The sequence below is a fragment of the Lemur catta genome, chromosome 13, assembly GCF_020740605.2.
Source record: "Lemur catta isolate mLemCat1 chromosome 13, mLemCat1.pri, whole genome shotgun sequence".
NCBI lineage: Eukaryota > Metazoa > Chordata > Mammalia > Primates > Lemuridae > Lemur > Lemur catta.
In genome coordinates this window covers 8041158-8052211 of record NC_059140.1, presented here as the reverse complement: position 1 = coordinate 8052211, position 11054 = coordinate 8041158, and positions in this window count along the sequence as shown.

Sequence of the window (11054 nt, the reverse complement as noted above, 5' to 3'; positions counted from 1 at the left end):
TCAAAGACACACATGGCAACCTTATTCCTCAGGAACAAGTGTTCCACCTTTTGGGCAGTGACTTTCAAAGTGTGGAGCATGTGGGGATGATATGAATGAAGAGCTCTTCACCCCCAGCAGTCTGAGATATATTATAACTTGTGTGGACTGATCTGTTGAATTTTTCCGTCTAAACATCCAGGAGCACTTCTGCTTCCACGTAGCCTCTTAACATTGTCCCTAAATTCCTTAAGTTCTCAAATACAGTACCTTTGATTCCTAGGTGGTACTAGCTTTCATGTTGTCATATCTAGTCTATTAAAACTTTAGTGTTAATCTACATGACAATAAGACCTTTTTCATATTACACATTTCAGTAAGTTTCATTTGTGCTTCCTCAACGTGGGTGACTATCAAAAGACCTGAAGAACCTGGTCATGAAAGTGGGACTCTATTGCTGTACTTTGTGAAGAATTGACCCCTTCAGGATTAATTACACCTGGATTCATGTGTACCACTGTAAGGAAAGGAAGAAAAACCTTATGGTATCTATGACCATGGCAAGATGAGGAAGTATAGGAAGACCACAGCACAATACTATGGCTCTTCTCGTGTTTTAAATAGGGCCCGTGGGGACAGTCTGTGTGATCATGTGCACACATCCATCCCCATCCCTTAGTGTTCTCATCCTATCCTTGCTCTAACCTCCTTGGGTGGGGGTTTTTGATTACACTTGTCCACAAGTGTTGGTGGGGCTGCTGTAACATGAGGGGATTCATCATCTTAAAACAAGGATTCATGGAGAGGGAAATCATGTGATCTGTGTTCAGAGCCACTGCTGTTGGGTGTGTGGCTGCAAAGACACTGTGCTCTCAGCAGTCCCCACAGGCTGTCTCAGAAGGTTGGTCGTCACGTAACCACAACTGCTGTTCACAGAGCAAGGTACTCCTTGGTGTTCAGTGTCTTCTGCTTAGATTTTGTGGCTCTGACACTCCTCTCCTCACCTCATTTCTTGGAGTATGTGCTGGGTTTCCTGGTTTGTTCCTGTTGTTTTCTGGGAGCCAGTTGGGTAACTGTATTCCAGAGGATTTTTAAGGATTCTACTCTCACTTCCTAAGTCACCATACACTGGCCACGTACTTATCTTGTCGAAGCCCCATATTCATGCTCTCCAGTGGAGCTGTGAAGAATTCTAGTTACTTGTGGATCTTCTCACTCTGATGCTGCTATGGCTGTGTATGAACCAGGGCATCTTGTCTTTGGCCTCATCAACATTGTTCCTTTTGTGTATTTTGAAGTAATACTACTTTGTTAATAGTCTGGTCACTTGCCCTAACAGGCACTTTTAAGTAGTTTAGGAACTTTAATCCTAGAAACAACTTGATGAAGTAGGTGTGTGATCCCCATTTTACAGGTGAGAAAACTGACACTTGGAAAGGTTGAGTAACCTTCTTAACTTGATACAATTTCATTGTGCATTTTGAAACTTAACCTAGAGTTCTGCCTCTAAGGTGTGTCACTTATCTCATATTCGACTTCACATCTCTCTGCCACCATTCCCATGGGTACGTGTTTCATTCTGAGGCAATTTTTTACTTGATCATAGAAAATTTTCCCAAGTAGGTGCTTGGTGAGAGAGGGAAATTGCTGGAGCTTGACCTTCCTTGTTGTCTGCCTTCCCCTTGGCCGGTGTTAGGTTCATTGAGTGAGCTGGAGCAGTGGTAGAGCCTGATGTGCCCTCTTCTGGGACGTTTGTTGTCATATAAATACTAATCGACTCACTTTTTGCATTTGTGATTTCTTTTTCTTAATTTTTCCTCTGGGCTTTCTGTTACAGGTTCCTGCTGTGAACTAACATATGATACAAATATTGATTAAAATAAAACCATTGCCCTCCTACCAAGTGCTAACAACACTCATTGTTTCTTCTTTTTCTAATTATAAAGAAACACATGCCATAAAAGTTCAAATCTTACAGATCTTTAAAAAGTGAAAATCTCTTTTTTCCACCAAACTGAATTTCTTAAGAGAAGAAATTATAGTTACCAGGTTGGTGTTTATTCTTCTGGATATTTTCTATTAATTTATAAGTACACAAATTTTTAAACATAAATTATATCATTCTACATTGTTTCTTAACTTGTTATTTCCCAAGCTATATATCATTGACATCTTTCCATAGAAGTGCACCAAATTCTAACTTATTGTTTTGAATGTCTTAAAGGTATTTGAAAGAATGGGTGGGGCATGATTTATTTAACTGTTCCTTCTTTGATAGAAATTTAGGTGATTTCTAGTTTCACTATTATAAATAATGCTGCAGTAGGTGCCTTGTATATAATTTACTACTCTGATATAACTGCTCAATTTGCCTGTATTTCTTCTAGTCAGGGAACATAAGTTGTGGTTTTAACATTTATTTTATAGGAATTATTATTTGATTTATAGGGAAATTAATTTTATCACTGGATAAAGACAGTTATGAGAAAACTGGACTTCAAGGCCACCCGTTTAGTATTATGCTCGTGTCATCTGTTTCTAATGAATCAATATTCCCGTAACTATTTTAATGTAAATGTTTGAATTGCTTCTGATCTATTTGTTCAGAAAATGTATGATGTTTTCCTGTCTTTAGAACTTCTAAATCCAGGGGTTATTAATTGGGCTTCAGAGAGGATAAAATATGGCTCTTATATTATTTCTCTTCAGCTGTAGGCTGCAACTGACATGGATAAGGCCCATTTCAGGATTCCTAGTACACATTCACCCACAGCTGAAGAGATGTGATTCTGCTGACAGTGTCTGTCTTGGACACCATCAGTTAAGGCTGCTATGTTCCTATATCGATTAGAGTTGACCTCTCAAGGACCTCTGACCTTGGTCTTTGACCTAGAAAAAAGTATGTTTGAAATGTTTGGTGTTATTAGCTTTCAATGCTACAAATGCCCAATAAAGGGAGAGTTTGACTTGGTGAACCAAAAGGAGTGTAAGCAGAACAAAATAATTATTACTATTCATTAAATTTCAAAAAAATAGATTATTTTAATATAAACATAGTTTCCACAGTGCATACTATATGTATATATGAATAAAATATTTATTTCTCTTTCCATTTTATAATTTGTTTTCACTGATTTATTTTTTAACCTGAATTTGTAAGAAGTATAAAAGGACATCTTGGTTCTGCAAATAAAATAAGCCATTGAAATATGATTTTTTTTGGCTTGGCATCATACAGGGTTGCGACAAAATTATATAATAATGCACTAGCTTGAAAATGTAATTGTTAATTAAAAGGTAGTAATGATAGATTAAATGGTCACTAATGTAGTATATATATAAAATATAATTATGGGGATAGTGTATACATAGATGTATAAACATTAGTAAGAAAGCTGCTTTAAGCTTCTCTTATATCATTATAAACCATCATTCAGGATAATCTAGGCCTGAAAACCATGTGCCCCAATGTCCTTGGGTTATATGTAGAGGCAGAGATTGTGAGAGCGTCATGAAGCAACTCACTTTCACCTGTTTCTCTACTCCTCTGCAGATTGTCTCAGTCTTGGGTAGATTTTAAAATACCAACAATTACAGTTATTTATATGAACCGTGTTGTCATAGGGTAATAATCAGACATGTCATTAAATGCCAGATTGAATTTCTTGTAACTTGGACTTAATTGGAGCACTAAATTTAGTTCTGATTTGACAATCACCAAAGGTGTTAATCTGCTTACAACTGTGATGTGCTATGATCCTTTAAAAAGTGGGTCTTTGGTGCATTACAAGATTATAGTGAATTGAATCATCACAAATGATGTTTGCAAATCTTTGTAGGATAAGAAAGCACATAGGTCCATTCTGGAAATAACCCCACCTGTCTGCTCCTCATGGATGTTTTTGGTCACTGGGTGCTCCAGGTTGCTTTCACAGGCCTTAGGTCTGTAATATCTCATGTCTCTTTTTCTATTTTTAGTAAATAGAAGAGAGGACACAGAGAGTTGCTGAACTTTCTGTTGCATGAGGGCTTCCATGGGGACCATCCACATACTGGGCCCTAAATATCTGTCTGTGCCAGACTCCTAATTACTTTAAGGGCTTGTCAGGAAACATAAAAGATCTTAGATTTCCTCCTACTTGCAGGCTAACAAGGTAGCCTTCCAGTCTCATAGACGCTGGCAGAAGACCCCTGACTCTAGGTGAGAGACAAAGAGCTTACTTTCTTACAGCAGAAGTAGAACACGTATTGGCATTTGAACCAGTTTACCAAGACCCACCCTGTAGGGTGACACAAAGTGTGCCAGGTGACACAGGCACATGTAGTGGGCTGAATTATAGGAGAGGATTCCAGAACTTAAGGAACTAAAATCCTTTATAATGTGCAGTAAGTCTGCTGACCTCTGCCTAGAGAGAGACAGGAGACATTATTTCTATTATGCTGGGCAGTAAGCCGGCCTGCTCGTTGCCCCAGAGGGGGTGCTATTTCTATCTTCCAGTGCTGTTGGCTACACAAACATCCCTGAAAAGACACACTGGGTTTTACTGGGTTTTCAAAGATAAGCCTGACTGAGACTATCAGCATTTAGTTTGGCTGTCCTACCTGCAGCCACCAGAGTGCCAACCTGCCAGACCAGCACTGAGTGTCCATATGTTACCGTGCACTGTGATGATCAGCCAACAACCTGGTAGCAGACTGATTACATTGGATCACTTTTATCAGCATTGGCACCAGTTTACCAAGTAAACTGGACAGTATTTTCTTCTTACTGGAACAGACATTTCCTCTAGGTAAAAATTTGCCTACCCTGGTTGCAATGCTTCTGCCAAAAATACTTACATAATTTCTTATCCACTGGTATGGTCTTCTACAAACATTTATGATCAAGGAACTCTATTCATAGCAAATGAATTGTGCCACTCAGCCATGCTCATGGAATTCCATCATTTTACCATATTCCCCACCACACTGAACCAACTAATTTGAAATAATGGCAGAGAGGCCTTTTGAAGAGTCAGTTTACAGCACCAGCTATGTGGCAAAACCTTCCAGGGTTGTGGCAAAGTCCTCCAGAAATCTTTTCTTCTCTGAATCTGAATGCAGTATATGGTACTGTTTCTCATATAGCCAGAATTCATAGGTCAAGAAATTAAGGCATGGAAATAGGGGTGCACCAGTCATTGTTACCTCTAGTGACTCATTAGCAAAATTTTTGCTTCTTCACCTCACTACTTTAAACTCTGCTGGCCCAGAGGTCTTGATGCCACAGGTGGGAATGCTTCCATCAGGAGACACAATGACTCCAATGAACTGGAAGTTAAGACTGCCACCCAGACAGTTTGGGCCCCTCATGCCACTTAACAGGAAAAGAAGGAAGCTGCTGTGCTGGCTGTGGTGATAGGTCCTTACAACTATGGGGAAATTGAACTGATTTTCCAAAATAGACAGAAGAAAAAGTATGTCTAGAATACATAAGATCCCCTACAGCAATACCTTGTTTTATCATGAAATTTTATTTAATTTAATGGAAAATGACAACAAAATAATTCAGACAGGACTATTAATGACCCATATCTTTCAAAAGTGAAGATTTGGGTCACTTACGACCAGCTGAGGTAGTCTCTGAAGGCAAAGGGAATATGGAATGGACAGTGGATGAAGTTAGTTATAAAAATGAGCTACAATCATGTGACCAGAGAACAAAAACTATGACTAGCATGACTATTTCTGCTTTATTTTGTTATTAATATATTACACATAAGCATATTATATAACTTTACTGCATACCACTGAAAACACACTAACCCTTTTCCCAGAAGAGGATGCAAAGTCTTTAGATGGTTTTAACTCCTTGATATTCCATAACTTACATACTATATTGTCAATATGACAGTACTTAAATAGCATAATATAAATTAAATATATCTTGTGCTACAGGATTTTTTTTTCTATTTTTACCTTTTGAAGCTATTGTGAGTGGGATTATTTTATTTCATTTTGAGACTGTTTACTGCTAGTGCATAGAAATTCTACTTATTTTTAAAATATTGATCTTGAATCATGCCACCTGGCTGAACTCACTTATTAGATCTAATGTGGTTTTGCAAATTTCTTAGAATTTTTATATACTAGATAATGTTATCTGTGTAAGTTTACCACCCCCACCTGGAGCCCATTAGTGTGCTTTTGTTGCATGATACCCCTGGCCAAAAAGTAGAGTTTAATGTTGAATAGATGTGGTAAAAAAAATCTTGTCTTGTTCCCAAACTAACATCTCCAGACCCAGATTTCCACCATTACATATTATGTTAGCTGTAGGTTTTTATAGATACACTTTAGCAGGTCTACAAAATTTTCTTGTATTCATAGTCTGCTTAGGATTTTCTTACAAATGTATGTTGGATTTGTCAAATATCCTATGTTTATCAAAATGATCTTTTTGTATCTTATTGTATTATTATGCTGTATTACATCAACTGATTTTTTTTATGTTAAACCAAATTTGCATTTGTGAGGTAACTCCTCTTGGTGATGGTGCCCAGTAATTTTTATGTGTTACTTCATTCAGTTTATTTGTATTTTTGAGGCTTTCTATGTTTATATTCATAAGGTATTATCGTCTGTAGGTTTATTTTTTTCTAATGAGTTTTCCTGGCATTGATTATCTGGACAATACTTGTCTCATAGAATAAACTGGTAAGTTTCACCTATTCTATTTTTTGAAAGTGAACTTGAAGAACTGGCATTTTTATTTTATGAACCCTCCCCAGAACTGGCATTTTAAAAAATTAAATGTTAGTTAGAATCCACCAGTAAAGCCTTTAGTGTTTCAGCTTTTCTTTATGGAAATATTTTAAATTAATTTAATCTCTTTAATCGTTATAGGCCTATTCAAATATTCTATTTCTTCTTCACTTTACTAAAATAATTTTAAAAAGTAAATTTGATGCACAAAGTTTGGGTTCAATATTAAATTAGGCTGACTGCTCAAAGGATTAGCGAAACGGAATACTGAGCAGCATGAATATCACTAAATAAAGAGGGAAAATGTAATAAAAATGCAACTATAATTATGGTCATATGAATAACAAGAAGAAACCAAAACATATCTAAATGTTTCACTAGAATATATAAAATAATAAATCACAATTTAAAAATAATTTATAAATTTCTAAAATTATAAACAGGACATGAATCTCTGAATGCCGAAGTACAGTTTCTAAAGGAGATAAAAACACTCAGCAAGAACAAAAGCCAGGGAAGCGGGCGCCGCTCACACCGCGCTAGTTCCCACGCGGGTCGGCCCGGCGCGTGGCAGGCGGTTGCGAGGCTCCGGCGCGCGCCCCGCCCTGGCGCTCGGCGCCCTCTCGCCTCCCGGCACGTGCTCTCGCTCCTCGGGCGCGGCGGTGGCAGCGGCGGGGGCTTCGCGCGGAGTCCCCGGGGAGCGGCGGCGGTGGCGTCCTGGGGCCGGGAGGAGCGAACACGGGCCGCAGGCCGCCTGCCGGCGCTGGGTGAGTGCGCCGCCCGCCCCCAACCCTGCCGCCGCCTGAGCCTGCCGCGGAACGCCTGCCGCTGCTCGCCGTTTGGCCCGGGGCGGGGCCGCGGCCGCGGACGTCCTTGCGGGTGAGGAGGCGGCGCCGCCCGGGCATCGCCGCCCCTTTGCTCTCGGCCCTGCAGGCGAAGGCTCGGAGCGTTCGGCTGCAAGGCCCGGGCCGCGCGCCGCGTGGATCAGCCGGGCCTTAGCCCTGCCCGCGCTCCTGGGAACGCGGGGCCTGCGGCCGGCCGCGGGCGTGTGCGGCCTGCGGGCCGCCTCCCGGGCTTCCAGCGGTGGGGGGTCGCAGCCCCGTTGGGAAGGATCCCTACTGTGTGGCGACGGGCCCTCGCCAGAGGCAGGGAAGGGCACCACCTCTCGGTCTGAGCTGCTCAGACCCTTGAGAATCTGTCCCACCCCCCCGACTTGAACTCCTCTGGAAATCTAGTTACTATCTTTTCACTTTTTCACTTGGTATTTGGAAGACCAGGCTCACCTGCGCGTATAGTTGGAGAATGCCCCCACAGAAAATGCTGTATCGGCTCAGAATCCTTTTGCCATAGACTCTGAGTTAATTTCTTACAAACTCAACTGGTAATTTAAAATGCATCTTTTAATCTCTACAATTTGAGAAACTCTTAGACTTTTTACTTCAGAATTAGTTTTAATGGTGATGATGAAGTTTTGCCTGATCGGGACAAGAGCCTGAGACAGCACCTTCATTGCCTAGAGTTCTAACTTAAGAGTCCAGCCTGTCGTTTCCCTAAATAAGCCGGTAGAAGTGACTGCTGGTGTAGAAGCCAGACTCTGAAGGGTGGGTGGTGTTTATAAGGACTTAAGTCCAGATAAAGAGTTGGATGTGTTTCTAGGTGTTTTGGAAAGTCTGGTGTAGATGGTGTAATTTTATCAGTTTGTCCTATGCTTAATGGTCAGAAATTTGATAATTTTGTAATGTTCTTGTTCTAAAAAAGAATTCAACCTTTACACATTTGGGAGGTATAAAAATCCATAGTTGAATATGGAGAAGTTGAATTAACATTTTTTTTTGCCTTCGGGTCAAGGAAGAAGAGCTCATGGCTTGCATGCCTAAAAGTGGCTGAGGAGCTGTTTTTTAGAGAAATCAGATTTTAGTAGGGAGTTAAATGCATAGTGTCAGCCTGTTCTAGGTCTGTGGGATACTGTGTAAGAGTAAGCAGCACTACAGAGACAACAAAATACCTGGCCGGGCACAGTGGCTCATGCCTGTAGTCCTAGCACTTTGGGAGGCTGAGCCAGGAGGATTATTTGAGGCCAGGAGTTTGAGACCACCCTGAGCAGCAAAGCAGGACCTTGTCTCTACAAAAAAATACAAAATTTAGCTGGAAGTGGTGGTGTGGGCTTTTAAGTGGTCCTGGCTGCTTGAGAGGCTGAAATACTTGAGCCCCAGAGTTTGAGGTAGTTGCAGTTTGCTATTATGATGCCAATGCAGTCTAGCCTGTGTGACAAAGCGAGACCTTGTCTTAAAAACAAGCAAAACCCCCCACCTGGTTGGAACATGAAAGCTTGTGTTGATATGTGCCACTGTTCAAAGAGGCAGAGGGCAGGTCCTCACTGTTCTTAAAAATTGATTTGGCAAAATACATTCATTCATTTAACAAATATTTGACTTTACTACTTGCTAAATTCTGTGGCAGATCCTGGGGATTCTTGTAAAAGTGTCTTCCTCTGCCCTTAAGGAGCTCAGTTTGGGGGGCATCGGGGATCAGGGAACCTGTGATGAATATTGTCTGTCCACTGAGTGTGCTCACATGGTAGTCTGAGGAGGGAGGGAATTCCTGAGCTGTGGCTTTCAGGACCACCAGGAATTGCCTGGGGAATATTAAGGCTTGAACACAGGGAACCACATGTACAGGAGCCCCTAAAATAGTGCCTGGGAGTCTCCATCTTGGCAGGTGGAAGCTCTGGACCTTCCTTGTGCTCAGGAGCTCCAATTTTATACTCAGAGCGCAGGAGCCTCGGAAGGCTTTTAATCAGTGGAGTGGCATGAATTAGACCTGTATTTAGAAAGATACTACTGGTGGCCACTTAGGGAGTGGCAGGGAGGGGTGGGGGTCAGGACCTCTGGCAGTTAAGTCAGCTGACAGGAGAGATGAGGAGCCATGTGAAAAGAGAGGCTGAAAAGGTAGTTCAGAGGGGATGTCAAGCCACAATGGGGAAGGAGCCTGCATTCAGGAACGCATAGGCTGGAAGACCAAGCATGACCAAGAATTTAAATCACCTCTTTTGGCTGCCGGATATGGTGGTGCACAAATTTGCTGGTCTCTGTTAAGCGTTGAGAATGGTGGGGTTTGGAGAGACCCTGTGGACCACTTAGACTGGAGTTGATGTATAGGAAAGGAGAGGCCTGGCACTCAGTTGTTAAAAGCCTTATTTCCTGCTTGAACCTGGGGCATTGTGTTTCCTCTGGGGCATAGCAGGTGTCTTAACCCCTGAGAGCAGATGTGTGTTCATCCTTGTTGAGGCAGATGAGAGTGTGTTCAATCCTTTACCTCACAGTTCTAGCCTTTCCTGTTCCCTAGGTCAGTGACGTGATGTACCTACATTAGCTGCTGTCAAGGGCATTTTGTTTCTGCTTTCCATACACCATTGCGAATGCTTATGAGAACTCTTTATACTGGCTGAGGAAACTGAGTCACAGAAGGAATGTGCCCAAGGTACCACAGCTGTCATTGTGTGGCAGAGTCAGGATTTGAACCCACATTGAACATTTGGCTATCTATCCCCATCTATGTTTGTGCATCAGACTGTCAATGGCGGCCTCAGGTGCTTCTCTCTTTTTTTTTTTATTTATTTCAGCTTATCATGGGGGTACATAAGTTCAGGTTATATACAATGTCCATGTCCTGCCCATCCCCCTCAGTCAGAGCCTCAAGCGTGTCCATTCACCAGACAGTTCGCCTGGTACTCACCATGTAGTCATACCTCCATCCCTTCCCCCCACCCCCCACCTCCCCGAGTCTGCACCTTCAAGCATGACCATTCCCCAGACGGTGCGCAACGCACTCATCATGTAGGCATACACCCAACCCCTCCCCTCACCCCCATCTCAATCTGATATCTAATTGGTACCCTTCCCCGATGTGCATTTAGGTGATGGTCAGGGAAACCAATTTTCTGGTGAGTACATGTGATGCTTGTTTATCCATTCTTTGGATACGTCACTTAATATAATGGGTTCCAACTCTCTCCAGGAGAACCAAAGAGATGTCGTATCACCATTATTTCTTATAGCTGAGTGATACTCCATGGTATACATAATACCACAGTTTACTAATCCATTCGTGGATTGATGGGCATTTGGGTTGTTTCCACATCTTTGCAATTATGAATTCTGTTGCTACAAACATTCGAGTATAGGTGTCTTTGTTGTAGAATGACTTTTGTTCTTCTGGGTAGATGCCCAATAATGGGATTGCTGGATCGAACGGTAGGTCTATCTGAATCTGTTTAAGGTATCTCCATAATGCTTTCCACAGGGGTTGCACTAGTTTGCAGTCCCACCAGC